General features: G+C 39.8%; 1 protein-coding gene across 13 annotated transcripts in view; it reads right to left on the bottom strand.

Annotated features, from left to right (window-relative positions):
• LHFPL2 (LHFPL tetraspan subfamily member 2) overlaps positions 1-18,401 on the bottom strand; it is a 260,793-nt gene that overhangs the window by 83,575 nt on the left and 158,817 nt on the right. For 2 of the 13 annotated variants that reach the window (XM_069096300.1, XM_069096289.1), the window contains one exon: positions 144-269. The exons of 10 other annotated variants lie outside the window; for them this stretch is intronic. The gene's annotated coding sequence lies outside the window, so the exon portion shown is untranslated. Of the gene's footprint in view, positions 1-143; positions 270-6,418; positions 6,534-18,401 lie in introns of all 13 variants that reach the window. One more of the 13 variants, XM_069096290.1, reaches the window with a different exon arrangement.

Genomic DNA, 18,401 nt, shown 5'->3' on the forward strand with positions numbered 1-18,401 from the left:
CTTGGTGACATCATTCATCCCTGAGTAGGAACCCCAAGAACCCAACCCCAACCTTTTACTCAGACCCTCCCATTGATACACAATGTAATACTGTCTGGGCTCCCAAACAGCAGGTGAGGAAAAGAAAACATGCTTCTACTGACCAGTGTCTCCTCTGTCTTTCTCTCTCCCTTTTTAAAGGCAGCCCATCCATCAAGAGCCAGCTCAAATCCTTATATCTACGAAGTCTATTCCTTACAACTTCTGGCCAAAGGTGTCTCTTCTCTCCTCTGAAATTCCATGACATTTAGTTAGGATTGCACATTTAGAGCTGGAAGGGTACTCAGAAGTCACCTAGTCCATGTGTCCAACATGCTGCCCCCTCCCCGACAGTGTGGCCCAAACCAGATCACAAAATAATTGAGAAATAAGTAAAAAAACAACAGAACATAGATAATGCTAATATATGATTTTCTAAGTTCATATGCAACATACAGGGATCCCTGTGTATGGTTTAGTGAGCCCTATTTCTATCCGAGTTTGATACAACTGATCTACTCTAAACCCCTCACTTTATAGACAAAGAGAGGCTGGTAAGAATTGAAGTGACTTGTCTGAGGTCACACAAGTAATAAATAAGTAGCAGAAGTGGGATTTGAACCCAGATCCTCTGACTCCAGACCTAGTATGGCCTCTCTGAGCTGTACCATTCACCTAGGACCTGTTACGGATGTACTCAAACAGGAAGTGTCTACTTTTCACCATCTTTCTCATTCAATGCTGCCTAGAAAGATTTACCTCATCCTTCATGCCCTGCTGCCTTTGGAGTCAATCAAGTGTTTTCCCCAACGGCTCATTAAGGGAAGGCAAATATGCAGGAAGGATGTAGCCACAGTTAAAATCTAAATTTTGCCTCATGGAAGCACAACAGATTTGTGTAAAGTTTCTGCTACCACTCCCAACACATTCTGGAATCAACTATGGCCAGAATATCCTGGTATATAGCTGGGCAAGTTGAATGCCACTCAAACTTCACTGTGCCTCAATTTCCTCAACTGTAAAATACCTGCATTGCTTGCCTTGCTTGTTGTGAATGCTTAGCACAGTACCTGGCCCATAATAGGCTCTTGATAAATGCTTATTGACTGATTGTTGAGAAGATTAAATGAGAGGAAAATATGAAACATTCTCTAGACCAGAGGTGCTAAACACGTAGCCCACAGGTTGCATTCAACTCTCCGGTGTGGCTCTAATCAGATTAAAATATAATCAGGAAATATCTAACAAAATAAATCTATAAAGACATGGTTTCCTAAATCAACATGCAACTTACATATTGACTAGAAAATCATATATTACCCATATTTTATGGTATTTTTATTTATTTTGTTAAATATTTCTCAATTACATTTTAATTTAGTTTTGGCCACATTCAACAGCGTTGTGGGCTTCATACAACCCATGGATTGTTATATTTGACATCTCTATTCTATACCATAAAACACAATTATCAGGAATGAAATAATAAAGGAGAACCAATTATCTTTTGGGGGGCCTCTAGTGGATAGTGTTGGGCCTGAAGTCATGAGTTTAAATCTGGCCTCAGGCACTAACTGTGTGACTCTGGGCAAGTCACTGAATCCTGTTCACCTCAATTTCCTCATCTATAAATGAGCTGGAGAAGAAAATGACAAACCGGTATCTTTGCCAAGAAAACCCCAAATGGACTTCCAAAGAGTCAGACATGATTGAACAACGACAAAAGCATTGGGGCTGACAGTTGGATTTGTGGAAGGGGGGAAAGAGGGCTCCTGCTCTACTTTGCTTACAGTTTGCAGCACACAAGTCAGCATTATTTGTCCTCTCCCTCATTTTGTATGTGAAGGTTTTTGTCTCCCCATCTAGAATGCAGCTCCTTGAGAACAGAAGCCATGCCAATTTTTGTTTGGGCCCCCTAGTGCGCCTCACATGGAACACAGGCACATAGTAGGGTCTTAAAAATGCTTGAACTGATTACCTTCTGGCAAGCAAAACATGCTACATTCTTTTATATTTGCTGAGCACCCACAATATAATGCATGCATCCTAAAAAACAACAGACATTTATTTCCCAATGCACACATAAACATGTTTTAAGTTAACTCAACTATGAAATGGAATGCTGCCAGGTTTGGGGGGGTAATGTTTAAACATATACTGCATAAGAAATGAAAAGGGACTGAACTGGGTCACTGTCTGTTTATTTTCTTTTTAGAAAAGGACTGATGATTTCAGAGACTGAAGTGTTTTATTTGCCAACTCTTCAAAATTCAGGGAAGAGGCATGAAGTATCTTTCCAAAAATAATAGTATCCAATAGAGCACATAGTATAAGTTTAAACTGTCCACAATTGTTACTTTCAGTTTTATAAGTCCAGGTCATCAATTTAGACAGACTACCAATGGCATGTTCTTTGTCAAAAACCAACATACACTACAAAAATTCTATCACACTTTATAATTTACAGTTACCTTACAATTACCCTGTGAGGTAGGCAGTACAAATATCATTACATACCCAAGGTCACAGATGAGAAAATTGATGCTCAGAAAAGTCACATGACCTGTTCAAGGTCCCACAGCTAGAGCCAGGATTTGCCTCTTGAATCCAGGCTCAGTGTTTGTTACTGGGCTGTGGCATAGGCCTGCTATGATTCCAAAGTACCTGGTGGCATATAGTTCAATTAAATTCAATTTAATTGTCTATAATATTGTCTATAATCCAGCCCAAATTGACTGGAAGTGAAAAAATGCCCAAAGTTCAGCAAGGACAGATTCTGGGTCAGCTTTTCTTGCTTGCTGGTGGTATTTGCCATAAATCTTGGCACCTGGATTCAATGGGCATTTGTTCAAGGATTTCACAGCTGTCTCTCTGCAGTCAGCTCTGAGTCCTAAGTGACAGATTAAAGCACTTATAAAGCTCAGCATTTTAACAGCAACCTGGACAACAGGTAACCATTATGTGGGGCAAACAATGGTGTTATTGAAGAGGCTTTCGGAGACCGTTTGGGAAGCACATACTTGTCTGAACAAACCAACCAGACCCCACTGGGCAGCACTTTATGTGGTTCCTATAATAGAGAAGTATTCCATCAACTTCTCTTTAAATACCCTGAAACAAGTACCATTTGTGCCTTTTCTGGGCCCTCAGTAAGATAACATTCACATTTTGAAATGTGAGATGGAATAGTAGGGAAATAGAAGTGAAAGAGATAGGAGAGAGACAGAGAGACAGACAGATACACACATGGATAGACACACACACACACACACACACACACAAGCTTTGCTATTATCATAAAAACCAAAAGGGGTAAAAATCCCCTACCACCCACTTACAGAAGCATTTTCCTTAAATCAAGAATTGGTGCTTAACCCCACCTCCCAACCCTACATCATTGCCCCGTCCCACTTCCAAATTCCCAGCCCACCACAGACTAAAAGGCTTGTGCTGTAGCAGTTTACTATTACCTCTCATCAGACTTTTAGCTAATGGTTGAGTGAGTCAAGATTTGGGTGACTGAAGGTAGAGGGAGAGAAGTGGAGGGAGAATTTTTAAAGTACCTTCTGATAACCAAGTATTATGATATAAACAAGTCAGGAAATTGTCGCTAGCTTGGAATTCTTCCTTTGGGTGGATTTGGATGTGGCTGTGACAGACTTAGAGAGTAGGAATGCTGCCCTGTAGGAGGTCACAGACCTTGGATTTCAAAAAGGAACTGCAGAGTGTACAAGCCATTTCAAATTTATTACTCTGTAAATCTGCCCCCTCCAAAAGAAACAGCAGATCATGCACCAATGTTTAAGGAGGTTCATGGATAAAGGATTCCCTGAGATTGCATGTTGAGGACATAGAGGATGGAGAAGGCTGTCTGGGGTGCCACTTTCATGACCTTCTGCAGTGAGGTGTGTTACCTGTTTGGCATCTGATAAATCAGTTACTAAAGTGGATCTTGGGCTTTCTGGCTTCGAGGAGTCACAGTAATACTTAAAATAGAACAAATTTTTTTTAAAAACCACCAAACCACAAAAAATTCAGAGGAGACTGCTGCAAAATTCAGGCAAGAGAACTTTCAGTTCAGACTTGCATTACAAGAAAAGAGTAATAATTAAAACACAGCTCAAACACCTACTTAAGCAAAAGTCAGTTATTGTTTTATGCCAACCTGAACCCTGGCCAGTGAACACCAGGGTTAGTTGTGGTTAACTGAGAAAGTAGAAGTTTTAGACTTTAGTATCCCACTCCCTTTATTAAAGAGCTTTGGAAGAAATATGGTCCTTTTATTATTTTCCAGGGGTGAATCATGGAAAGGTTCATGATAACCTTCATTTCTATAGGACTGTACAATTTATAGAGTTCTTTCCTTGTAGAAAGCCAGGTATTAGGGAGGCACATGTAATTCTAGAATCTTTCAGCTACTGAAATTTAATAGTTTCATGACCTTTGGAATCCACTTTGAAAAGAAAACTGCCCATCTATCTCCAGGTCCTTTATAAATAAATAAAAGTAAATTACACCTACAAGCTATATGATTATTCCAAAATGTCTTTGATTATGAATTAGATTAAAAAAAACCTTAAACCTCATAAAATGATATGCTATTTTATCAGGGCTTGTTTTCCCTTGATATTTTCCCTGAGCAGACATAAGCTTAAGAATTGGAAATACTGATCTGACTAGGATCATAGATTTAAAGCTAGAAAGTTCCTTAGAAGTCATCTAGACTAATTGCCTCTTTTTGCAGATGAGGAAACTGAGGCCAAGTGGCTTGCCCAAAGACACACTGGCACTAAGTGGCAGAACCAGGATTTTAGCTTAGGCCATCTAAGAAGGTCAAATATTACATACTTTCATTGGGATATTTAGCATCTTGGTTCTCCATATTATCTGCCTATCTGAAAGTACTCAGCAAAGACATTTGTGAGCAAAAATCAACCTTGTGAAGAGTTTCCTGATTTTCTTTTTCCACAACGTGTAGTAGAAAGGTAAAAGAGGAAGGAGTCCAGAGATCCAAATCTTGGTCTAGAGTGTTCCATCAACGGGTTATTTTACTTTGAACAAGTCACTTTCACTGTCTAGAATTATGTTTCCTCAATAGTAATATGAGGAGGTTGGACCACACAACTGATAGATAAGATCCTGTCTATCTCTCAAACCTAATTTCTAGCTAATATTTCTCTGTACTGCCCTAAAGAGATCTCTTAGGAAACAGCCTGTTGGGCAGGTCCTGAGCAGAGCAGAGGGTTGAGTTCCATTTACCTAAACCTCTCTTAGCACTATGTAGGCATAAATGCTTTTTTTTTTTCATTCATTTCTTCATTCTAGGGGGATATTCTCTATTTTCTTGCCTTCCCTCAAAAGCTCTGTACTTTTCAGCTGCTACAAAATTCTGGGTTCTTAGACAATGGGGCCACACTCAGCATTTTCAACCTTTTCCTCTTCCTCCTCCATAACTTCTCTTCATCAGACCTTGTTCTCTATAGATTAGAGAAGCAGGTAGGAAATCTACCCACAACAGGTGATCTATAATCATTTCCTCCATTGCATTACCTAACACTCACTCTCACTCTCTCTGTTTCTGTCTGTCTGTCTATCTGTCTCTCTCACACACACATCTTTCTTGCTCCCTTCCTCTCTATCTCTGTCTCTATCTGTCTGTCTTGTCTGTCTCTTCCTCCCTCCCTCTTCCCTCTAGTCCATAGTCTATCGGAGGACACAAACGTGTCTATCTCACAGGTCAAGGCAAGGAAAATAAAAAAACTATGACCCCCCAATGGAGTTATTCACCTGTAGGAGGTGGACATGGTGAGATGCATGAAAAGGAGTGAAAACAATATTCCTAAGAGAAGCTTTCTCTTCCCCTGTCTGCATCTCATCCCTTTTCATTTAGAATGTGTTCAATTCAACTGAACAAACATTAATTATGTACCTGCTATATGTCAGGCAAGGTAGTGAGTGCTGGGATACAAAGGAAAAAAATCAACAGGTATTTATTAAGCACTTTGCCATGCACTGTGCACAGAGACTAGACAAATGGCAAATTTCAGTAGTAGGATGTGGGAAGAGGCTGAAGGGGGGAATAATCATGTGTATGTGTGTGGGGGGCAGGTAACTTGGTTTCTCAAAGACTATCTGCTAAAGTATATGAAGCCTTAGGCCTCAGCTAGGTGACCTTGGGGGAAAAAAACAAAACTCTGGAAATCCCCTTGTCACCCCAGCTGCCAAATAAGGGAATGTTAACAGAACAGCCAATCAATTTAAAAGATTACATGAGGAAGGGGAGGGTTGCAGTTTTCAGCTATATAACCCAGCTTTGGCTTCTATATGGCGGCCTCCTCTCCCTGGATTTATTTTCCAGTGACTGGACCACTTCTCGCAAGATTCTAATAAAACTTTCTACCTTCACTTTGAGAGGTCTCCGAGTAGTCAATTTGGGTTAGGGTCTCTGTACCCCACACAACCACAACTTGAGGAATCAGGAAAGGCTTCCTTTGGAGGTAGTTCTGGAGTGGAGTCTGAAGGGAAACACAAAGAGGTGCCATGCCATGAGAACAGTTTGAATAGAGGCTTAGTGCTTCCTCCACTTGACTCTTCCTCTTGCTTGGAAGGATCAGGGCAGGGTAACATGAATGATCTGAGATCAACGGTGGTCTGATTGTTCATATGGGAAAGATCACTAGACGTGGGAGTTTGAAAGCCTAGATCCACCACTGATCATCAGGCCCATGAGCTTGGGTAAATCACTATGTCTCCAAGACTCTTGTTTCTTCATCTATAACAGGCATAATTAATACTTGCACTCCCTATTGCATCCCAAGGACTTTGTGAAGAAAGATCCTCAAGAGTAGGGACATCTTTGGCCTTTCTTTGTATCCCCCAGTGCTCAGCACAGCCTGTCACAGAGTAGGCACTTAAATTGAATATTTATTTACTAAGGAAACTTTTTTCCTACAATTACAGGTTGCCACCTTCTCCACAATGGAAAAGTCTTAGAGAGTTGCCTAGGTGTAATGGGAATGTAAATTTTAAAGATCTTCCCTGCCCCTAGGCTAAAGTGCACCTGGAGCCTGGGGTGGGAGGCTTGTTTTTCAGTAGATACTTCTTGTTTGGCCAGTGGGTCCAGAAGGTTGTTAGATTCTCTGAGCCAGGAGAAGGCTATATAAGCCCTGATGTGTAGCTTTGTTTTGGGGCTCACTTTGAGAAGTGTTCTGTGATTTGATCTGGATTCTGGGAAGCCGTTGTCCAGAGACCCCTGGCTTTGAAACCCAGATGTTGATTGGGTATGGATGTAATGGTTGGACAGTTTGAAATCTGTCTACTTGATCTGTTTCTGTCTTGATAATTCTGTCTGTATACTCTGAAGTTCGGGGTGCTGACCTCTTTCCCCTGAACTAGGTAAACGATACATGTTTGACTGATTAAAATAAGCTTGTTAACCCATTTTGAGTTGCTTTCCTTTATCAAAGCAGATCCAAGAACCGGTGTTGCCAGCAAACCCTGAGGATGCTTGGGGTGCTTGCTGCTACACTAGGGCACTGTGAAATTAAGTGACTTGCCCAGGATCACACAGTCAGTATGCGTTAGAGGCAAAACTTGAACCCAGGTCTCCCTGGATTCTGCATCAACTATCTACCGTGCCATCATGCCTTTCACTGATGGAAGACTACAAAATGCTCCCTCTGTTGGCTCAGTTCAGAGTGCATTAGTACAGAACAGTCTGGCAGCCATTGTGTTTTTATCTGACATACTTTAAGGTTATACTTCTTCAACATAATGTACCAAATTATGCAAACAACTTATCATACGGCTCAATCTCGAATAGTGCCAAACAGCTTCTGAGATGTGGTTGCATTATTTGAAAATGCCTTGCAGGCTTCCATCGAGCTGACAATCTCAAATAGTGTGAATTCAAATACATGCTACAATTTAATAGGACTCATTATTTTACCAATTTGGAACCTACCTGTACTTTTATTTTAGAGGGGAAAAAATCCCTTGAGTGAAAGAAGCTGTGAGACTTTGTACTCGGTTTCCCTTTTAATAGTAAAAATCAGATAGGGAAACCTCTTTATTACTTGCTAAGACGTACGTTTGCTTCTGAAAATATACCAGAAACTGATCTGTGCACATGTAGTCAGGATCTCCACCATTCTGCTGATTATTCTTGTTTTAAACCAAGTGGGTGAATAGCATTTATTTTGGGATAAAATCAACCCTGGCTAGAAGATCTGACCAACTTTCTAGTTGGTTCTGACACATAGTTTCTATGTCTTTCTAGTCTTATTATTTCAAAAGGACTTACATCATTTTTCTGCACAAAGAAAAGAACTAAAGTTGCAGCTTATAGGAAACATGGCATCGTGGAAAGACCTCTCTGCAGTGCGGGGGCAAAAATTAAGAATCTGGGGGATGGAAGAGTGAGAGGAGGGAAAGGAAAACATTCCTCAATCCGAATATGGAATTGATTTGCATTGTAATCCCAAGTGGAAAGTGCACTTATTTCCTCTTGATCTGTGATTTGGTTCTTCCCACTTGCTCTCGTTTCTCACGAACAATGAATGGAAACACTCACATGTAAGAATTTCAACAGCCCTCTTCAAGACAGATGTTTTGGAAACCACTAAAAAGATTCTTGTCATATTAAAGCACATAATGCATTTTTACAATCCATTCATCTCCAAAGCTTTACAACGAATTATTCTTCAAGCTAATATTAACCATGAACTCAAATACTTTGCTGTTTAGCAGTCTTGTTTTATGTGTCCTCTTCAAGCAAAATAATATTTCCTTTGAGAAAGGGTAGGTTAATAAAAGCTAAACATGTATGTCAGGAGTCTTTATCCAGCCCAGAATCTAATGTCAAAAATGTCCTGCATTGCTCCTAATGATGAGGTTATACTGTGTTCAGATCCTTTGCTGAATAAATTACTTTCAGGAAGTCAGTTAGACAGTTGGGGAAGAAAATGAAATCTTTTAAGCCCCAGGGCACCATTTAGTACATTGTTACTTTAGTTTACTAAACGGTACTCTGGTGACCTGAATTATTGCTTAATACATAGTAAGTACCCACATGAGTCTCTGCTCATCTCATAGTGCCTAGCTTATTCCCCCAAAGAAACTTACTATAAACTTTGCTTATTTAAAAATGGGACGCTCAGCAGAATTACCAGATCATTACCGGATCCACCTGGATGAATTGTTGAAAGGCTTGTCAAGAAGAATTTACAAGTTTTTTTTTCCCAAATACTCCTATTAAATGAAAAAAATATATACACATTGAATCAAACCTTTAGGGACAGCAGGCCATAAAACATTCTCCTGGAAGTATCCAAATGACCAGGGAGAGGCCTCATAAAAAAACAAATTTATTTAATATAGAGATCTGGTCAATTAGCAGGAGTGAGTGGCATCCCTCCATTTTATATGCACAAAAGGTCCCAGAGTAAGACTGGAGCAGATCCTGGGAAACTCTGAACTCCTTAGTTGGTGTCTGGCTTTAGCCAGGGCTACAAGATGATCTATGTAATCAGAGGCAGAAGTATGTCTGAGTAAAAGTCAAAATTGATATAAATGTTACTTATGTAAATATTATACATATCTGCTTTAATAAATCACCTATTAGAGTAGTTCCATGACAGTTTTGCTTTTTCCAGCCCAGATAATAAGTTATCAAGGAGTAACATGGTATAATGGAAAGAATGCTATAAACTTAAAGTCCACAGAGACCTGGGTTCAAATTCCACCTCCAAAACTTATTTATTGGGTAACTAGAGGCAAGACATATTTTTAATTTATACATTTATTTATTTCTTTTTAGTTTTCAACGTTCATTTCCACAAGATTTTGAGTTAAAATTTTTTCTCCCTGTCTTTCCCCTAACCCCACCCCAAAATAGGAAGCTTACTGAATACCCCTTCCCCCATCTGTTCTCTTTATATCCTCCCCAATCCACCCCCTAACTTTCTAGTAGGGCAAGATGGATTTCTATGCCCCAGTGCCTGTATATCTTATTTCCCAGTCAGAGGCAAGACATTTAAACTCTTGCAGTATCAGTTTGTTCACCTATAAAATGGGGATAAAAATATCTGTAATACCTATATCATAGGATTTTAAGGCTCCAAAGAAATGAGCCATGTCAAACAGTTCAAAGTCTGAAAACTGTGTGTCAGGATTATTATTTAGGAGCATGCAGAATCATCTTCCAAGAGTTTTTTTGGGATACTCCATGTGTCTGGCTCTGGAGAAACCTATTCAGCACTTTCAAAGGATAATCTACTATAAATTTCTGCCCAGAATTTTCATAGACTTTTCACAAGACCACCAAAGTCTGGAGGGGAAAAAAAAACTATGTGAAAACGCACAAAGGCAAAATCACAGACAGAAAGTATCCTGCGGACACTTCAAGGGATTCAACTGGTCATGCTACTTTTAACATCGGTGCAACCTGGATTGCATGGAGCCAGGCAAGCTGATGTATGCAAACCTGCATTTAAGTGAACACTTTCAAAGCTGCCCATGTATCTTTAATGGTCTGATTTTGTGAACACACCCCATGAATTGCACTTTTATCTCCTTCCTTTTTCCCCTACTGAGGGCCATTTACAGATCATTAAGTTCCAAGTTCATAAGAGCTAATTTTTTTTTTTCCAAGTGGATGGGCACAGAGTAGCAACAACTCTAAAAACAAATACATGAAAGACATTTCCTAAAATTCAACCTGATCATCTTTTCCCTTTTCCAAGAACAATTAAAATACATTATCAAGAACTTGGGAAAATAGAGAAAGAACATTATAAAAGCTGCCTTGCATCTTTAGCTGTAGCACTTACAGTTACAAATTATTTTTTACAACCTTGGGCAAGTCATTTCAACTCTCCAGGACTTCTTCATTCCCACATCTATAAAATGAGGGGGTTGGGCCAGATATCCCTAAAGTCTCTTTCAGCTCTAACAGATTTGGGAAAATCAAGACTTGGCTCATGTACCTAAAAGTCAATTCTTTTTCACACTGAAGTTGAAGGATTCCTTTCCATTTGGGTCCATTGAGATTGAATGTTGGTGACATGGCAGTTACCAAAACATCTGTTCCTTTGGTGATTTCTTTCTCATTTTTCCAAATGTCTGAATACTCCAAATAGATACCCAAAGGCAATTCGGAGGTGTTTGATTAGTTTTCTCTATTTCCTTTTTTTTTTTTTACTTTATTTTTTTGTTTTTTTTTTTCCTCATCTATGTTTACTCTCAATTTACTTTTACTAGAAGTTATGGTTGTCCAAATCCAACAAGCTAATAATGTTTTGGTCTTGATCATTTTCTATACTTTCAACTCAAAGGATCTAGTGGTCAACTCCAGCTTTTCCTTTGTGACAATAAAAGGGAAAATCAACAAAACTACCCTCTGATTTCATAATAGGTATGAACATGGTTGTGGTTTCTGCCCATACAAATATCCTTCTTTTCTTTTCTTTACTAACATTTGCTGAACGTAGGCTGGGCTACCAGCAAATCCCCTAATGAAATGCCTGAGACCACAAGTGTTTATGTAGTTATGCCAAAGAATTTGGATGATGCGAAAGATTTCTATTACTGGTAATATAAAGGAGTCATGTTCTATTTCACAGTATTTTACACCCATTATTCTGTATTACCTCAACTCAGGTCCAAAACAACCAAGCAAAAAAGGAGTTGCCAGAAATACTTCCAAATAGCTCAAGTAAAATCGTGCACCTGTGTGAGTGAAAGGCAGCCATAGTTTTATACACATCAAATGCAAAGCATGTCAATCAAAAGAAAGCAACTCAGATTACTATGTGATCCAGAGGATGATGAAGAAACTAAAGAAAATTAATCAGTGCAGAAGGAGCCAAGTGAACAGAGCCAACACTTTGTTTAATTGCTACAAAATGGAAGCGTGACAAATGTTTAAGTGTGGGAACCCAAAAAGGTAGGAGGGGATTTGTTCGGGGTGGTCCAAGGAAGAACAGCCAAGGAGAGCTGAGAAGGGAGTCAGCCAACCACAAATTTCTCCAGATTATCAGGAAAACATTTCCTCAACAGTAAAGTCTTCCATCTCCCAAGGGAACTGGTGGAAGACCCTTAGCCTGAGTCATTCAGAAAAATATTTTACAAAGAACTTTGTAAAATAATATACCATGGGGAACAATCTTGCAGCAAGCTAAGGAAGGGCCTTGGCGACCTAATGGATTTTTTTCAGTTCTTATTCCCATGTTATTCCCAGGTTCTCTTGCTTCTTCATAATATAATCACTGAGAACTGGGTATCAGGAGGTTTAGGAAAGCTTCAGGATGCAGGGGTCTTAGAAGGAGGGCTTTCTGGCCAGGGTGTAACTATTGAAGTGGGCTCTGATTTGCTCTGGTGAACAGCCTTCCAGCTGTGCTGCATCAGATTGCAGTCTGGCTGACATTCATGTAAACAGCTCCACCTGGCCTCAATGGACTGAGGAGAAAAACTGATGTCATTTCCAAGGCCCTGGTGCTCCCTGAGCCAGGCACCCATCAATCAGGTCTCAGCAAGCTCAGGCCTAAGTCCTCTCACATTACCACTTCACACCCAGGGCTTGTTGAAAATGTTCCCCTTTAACATCTGCTAATCAGATTTCTTCCTAGGAGCCTGTAACAATTAAACCTGCTATATTGCAGGGAGCACCGTGGAAGGAGGATTTTTACACGTCCACAGCTGGGCAGTTAGCAGAACAGATGGACCCTATCTGAGGCAATGGATCTTGCTTAAATTTAATTATTAAGCCAATAGAATGAGGTCTAAATGAAGATGATTGCCTCAACCATCAGAAGAGTCTTGGCCTAATCAGCATTCTGCATTTACCAAGCAGTCTCTGAGAAGAAGCCAAAAGGCTAAGACCTCTCCAGACAGGCCATTTAGCAATTCTGAGACATTACCAGAGCAGTCAGTTAGCAGGCAGGACTCAGACTCAGACAGGGTGATTCACTGGGAAGTTGGATGCTGCTTTCTGGTATTGCTAATAATATTCAAAACAGTGTCTAATCAGTCTTCATCTGAATATTGGCTCAGACCTCTGGAAAATCCCCTATTTGGATTGGAAAATAGACCTCTCAGCTTGAACTAGCTAAGCCCTAAAAGAAGTTCCAGATTGGACAAATAATTGACCATTTTTTCTGTGTTAATGTTTCTAAGTTTTTCCTGCTCCTCTAACCCACTCAGTAATCTTTGTTTTGTTTTGTTTTTACAATATTTTATAATATATTTTTACAATAATTTTTAACCACCCTGGAAAAACTTTTCAGAGTTGAATGCAAAGTTTGAGGATGTTATTCTCTACCTCCCCAATAATTTACTCAGGTAAATAGGGTTAAGTGACTTGTATAACTGATCACCCCCAATAATTGATCATGAGGTCCTTTCCCAGTACATTTAATATTAGGATGCATTTTAGCTTGTTTTTAAAGGTTCTTAGCAACAGGAGGACACAGATATAAGTATCATAACTGCTATTAAAGGAGAAAGGCTGAGGCTATTCTTGAGGAAAGGACATCACAAGGCTCTGCTTTATTTCTTTTCTCTTTGTCTCTCTGACTCTCTCTCCAATCTGCCCTCTTCCCAAAGTACCTCACACTAACCATTCTATACCCTCCTTAGCAGTGTCAAGTCCAGAAGGCAATTTCCTCCTATTCTTGACATTTTTGATGGTGATAATATGAAGCAAAGTATTTTTATCTATTTCATTCACCATGGCAACAACAGCCATCACATATGAGAGATAAATATTTTGTCAGATACAGAGAGGGACTCAGGGATCAAAAATGTAACAATTATTAGACTGGATTTATGGAATCAGATCAACCAGATCATAAAGAACCCTCAAATGCAGAAATAGGACTTTGCCCACTTCTTTCCAATCACGTTTTCTGCTCCATCTCTCACATACTTAATAAAAATTCTGCAAATACTTGTTGATGGTAAAGAGGAAAAAGACAACTAGGTGGTTCAGTGGACAGATTGCGAGCCCAGGAGCCAGGAGGACTCATTTTCCTGAGTTCAAATCTGGCCTCAGATACTTTCTGCTACTTTCTACTTTACTGACTGGGTGAGCCTTGACAGGTCACTTAACCCTGTTTACCCAAGTTCATCATCTGTAAAATGAGCTGGAGAAGGAAATGGCAAGCCATGCTAGTATATTGCCAAGAAAACCCCAAAAGGGTCACAAAGAAGTGAAAATGACTAATCAATAAAAAAGGTGGAAAAAATATGTTTATGTATACATAGACATATTTGTGAGAGAGTATGTTTGGTGGAAACTGCTGGAAGACAGGTTTAAATCCTATCTTGATCACTGAATGTATTATAAAGTCACTACAGGTGACTAGGATTTATAAATGAGTACATATATAGAGAAGACAGATGATCTCCATCAAACATACTTGATCACATATATGTGTGCATATATATGCACATGTGTGTATATACTCACATATTGTGAGTGAATTGTGATGGGCCCATATGCATTAGTAAAAGGACTTTCTACATTTGAGATTCTCTAATGAAATTACAGGTCCAAACCACAATATAGGTCTATATATGATATACTTAAAAAATTCACTAAGCCAGCAAGAACACCAAATCTGTCATTGGTTTTTCTCAGTGACTCTCATGTATTAAACAGTAGTTGCTTGTACACATTCTTTGGTTCTGTGTCCATTCAATAAAAAAAAAAATTTAGAAGATACCTGCTGGGATGAAAATAAAAATGAATAGGAAACACAGCCTGTGTTTTTTAAATCATCAGATCATACAATGCTGGAACTGAAGAAGGGACCCAAGATATTGGTTAATGCCTCTCTCCCCTCCACCTTTATAGATGAGGAAACTGAAACCTGAGGTGAGAAGATTTGCCCAAGGTCCTGAAGCTAGTTAATGACCCAGTCAAGTCTAGAAACCCAGATCTTCTGAAGTCCAATTAAGTGCTCTCTCCATTACACCATGCTGGCCCTTTCATTTTAGAAACTGGAAGAAGATTGGATGCAGAAAACCACCCACAAACACCCACATCACTGCCCAGAAGGGAAAAGATAATCACTTGACGGTATTTATTTGAGTAAAAATGGGCCAGGAAACAAGACATTATCCTTATGGTGGGTTATGTTATGCGGTGGGGAGGGGGAAGGAACAGGGGGGTAGACTAGGAGGGAGAAAAGATCTTTATATAGAACATGGTTGGGAAAAGAGGCTTGTGGGCAATGGGGCATATCTAGTACAACTGTTCCAAATCCCAAAGAGGCCCATCTATGTAGCATGTTTCTAGAGAAACTTGACTTTTGTGTATTGAGAGAGATGGCTGAGAAATGACCAAGAAGGCCCAATGACACCTAGCAGACTTTTGCTGAAGGTTCCATTAAATCTTTGGTCTCCTTCCTTCTCCTCCTCCTCTTCCCTTTTTCTCTCCCCCCTTCCCACTCCAAATGCTAAAAGTTTCTGGAATATTTTAAAGCAGTCTTTAGAAATTGCTGATGTTCCTCTCCCCTTCCCTGCACCCAGTGATTTATTCCTCTCTTTGTCTAAGTTTTAATAAAATTTTGGGGTATGTTTGCACCTCAATTCATATAGGGAAGCATCGTTTCATTATGGGAATTGGAAAAGGAGACAAAATAAAAAATTAACGGGAAATGTTCCCTTGTATTATATGATGCTGATAAATCACTTCAGCTGCAGCCATCGTTCTTCATTACTGATAACAGTTGCTACCTTGGCAGTGGACGATCCTGTTAGAAATGAATGTAGAATGTGGCCTGTGTGCAAAGTGAAGAATGTCCTGTGAAATCCTGCCCTTTTGTGCCTTTCCTCTATTTGATTAGGGGATAATAATTCAGGAGCCTGGGTTGAAGTAGATTCCCAGGCCCATTTCCAGGGACCCTGATCAGGGGAGGAGGGAAAGAGACAGATGATTGATCTTGCTTTCTTTACTTAATCTGAAAGAATCTGTCCTAGAGGTCTGCTTTGTCTGACTGACCTGTTGCTTCCCAAAGCTCAAGTTGAAGATAAAACGCTTGAATTTATTGAGTTTTCAGAGAGAATTTTTCATTGCCCTAATGATTCTGGTGTAGAATGTTGTGGTTATATAGATTGACTCATTTATTTTCTTCCTTCATAAAAGTTCTCTCTCTTTCCCTCATTCTGACAACAAAATAAAGAAAAGCGTTTTCACATCATTCTTTCTCCATCCCCTCTCCCAAGTAGACCAGATCCCGATTAGTACAAATAATGAATCCCTTGAAATAGTAGCATGTAGTCCCATTTGCACTATTCGATGTAATAATCACACAAAATTTGGTCCTTTGTTTCAGCCCAGTGAAAAATATGTGGTGAGAATTCAAATAGTGCGACCACTTACCAGCATTCATCATTCACACTAATTGGGACCTGGCTGCATATATTCTTTTATCCTCTTTGTTCTCCAATTACTCAGAGAGTGTGCAATGGCTGGCAATCAGGCTTCCGGCCAAGGAGCCCTGGTGTTTTCTCTCCTGGGGTCAGTGACTCTGATATGCTTATTTGGGGTAAAGCAAAAGCAAATGGATGGGATATTTAGGCTCCAATTTACTTTGTCACCTGTGTAACTATGGAAAAGTCATGTATGTTACTGTACTGTGTGATGGTAAAGATACTAAATATTAATAAAGTTCGATGCCTGTAAAATATTCTCCCCATTTCCTGCCCTCTTCTATCCTCCCCACCCTAAAGCAACATGCTGTTTTAGAACTAAAATTACTAGAGTAAATACTGCTACTCTCTCCCAGCCCCAATTTGAACTTATCACCAACCAGAATTTGCAGAATGACTATTGTGTAGGGGTTTCTAGATCTCACAGTAGATAGAGTGCTGAGCCTGGAATCAAGAAGACCTGAGTTCAAAACTGACCTCAGACACTAGCTATGCGATCCTGAAAGTCACTTAATCTCCATTTGCCTCAATTTCCTCATCTATAAAATGGAGATAATAATAACACTTACGTCCCAGGGTCATTGTGAGAATCAATTGAGATATTTTTTGTTGTTTTTTTTTTTTTGGAGGGGGAAGGCAGGGCAATTGGGGTTAAGTGCCCAAGATCACAGGGCTAGTAAGTGTTAAGTTTCTGAGGCCAGATTTGAACTCAGGTCCTCCTGACTCCAGGGTCAGTGTTCTACTCACTGTGCCACCTAGCTACCCCTCAAGTGAGATATTAATTGTAAAACACTTAGCAGAGTCCTTGGTACATAGAAGGTGCTGTATGAATGTTGGTTATTGTCACCATCACTATCATTACAATTACATAGCAGATGTGATTATCAAGGTCCTAGACCTGGGTTTAAGGAGATCACTTTTGTATTGGTCTTCTTGATTAGACTTTACAATTCAGATCCTGAATTTGACTCTTCTTTGTGTAGTAGATAAAATATTTGCTCTTTCTCTTATTTATACATATATGTGTATGTATTCCCCATTTAAGTCCTACTCAGATTTCTCAGTGTGATGTGTGTTATTTTTTTTCCTGAGCAGTTCAGGAAGCAGTCTACAACACGCATGTAAACATCCCATGATGCATGTCCACATCTGGGAGGGGAGTGTCTATGTATGACATCACAGGGATTTTCAGAGTCAGAGAATCTAAGATCGGTAAGGAACCTCAGAGGCCATCTAGTGCAAGCCATACCTAACCCAAATCCCTTCTACAACATCTGCAACAAGTGATTACCTGAACCTGAAAAGTCTGAAAATGCCACCTCTTGCTCCTAGGTCTCCTACCTGGGGGCAAGAAGAATAGTTCTCATCCCCCTCCCACAGGACGGTTCCTTCTCAATTTTTTTTTTTTGGAGGGGAGAAGGCAGGGCAATTGGGGTTAAGTGACTTGCCTAAGGTCACACAGCTAGTGTGTTAAGTGTCTGAGGTCAGATTTGAACTCAGGTGCTTCTGATTCCAGGGCCAGTACTCCATTCACTGTGCCACCTAGCCACCCCCTTTCTCAAACTTGTTAATGGTTATTCTGCTGTCCCAAATTCTTTTCTTTTATACGCTAACCACCCCCAAGTGCCTCCAAATAATCTTCATGTTCTCTAGTCCTTGTATCATCATGGTTTCTATCTTTTGAACATAGCAAAGATGGTTTGTGGATTTCCTGTCATAGGATGCCTGGAGCTGAACACAGTGTTTCAGATGTGAACTGACCAGGGGAGATATAACAAAGTTGGGCTATGGAGTAGACTCTGTGTGTGTGTGCATGTGTGCTCACACGTGTATGTATACACATATATCCATACAGATACATAGAGGGATAGTGACTAGACCTATGATTTTCTTAATCTAAGGAACTCTAGAGAAAATTCTCTTAGAAAAGCAGGTTGGTACCTTCTCTT

The sequence above is a fragment of the Petaurus breviceps genome, unplaced genomic scaffold (genome assembly GCF_028583685.1).
Source record: "Petaurus breviceps papuanus isolate PSGF00001 unplaced genomic scaffold, PetGlider_PUasm1.0 229, whole genome shotgun sequence".
NCBI classification, from domain to species: Eukaryota; Metazoa; Chordata; class Mammalia; order Diprotodontia; family Petauridae; genus Petaurus; species Petaurus breviceps.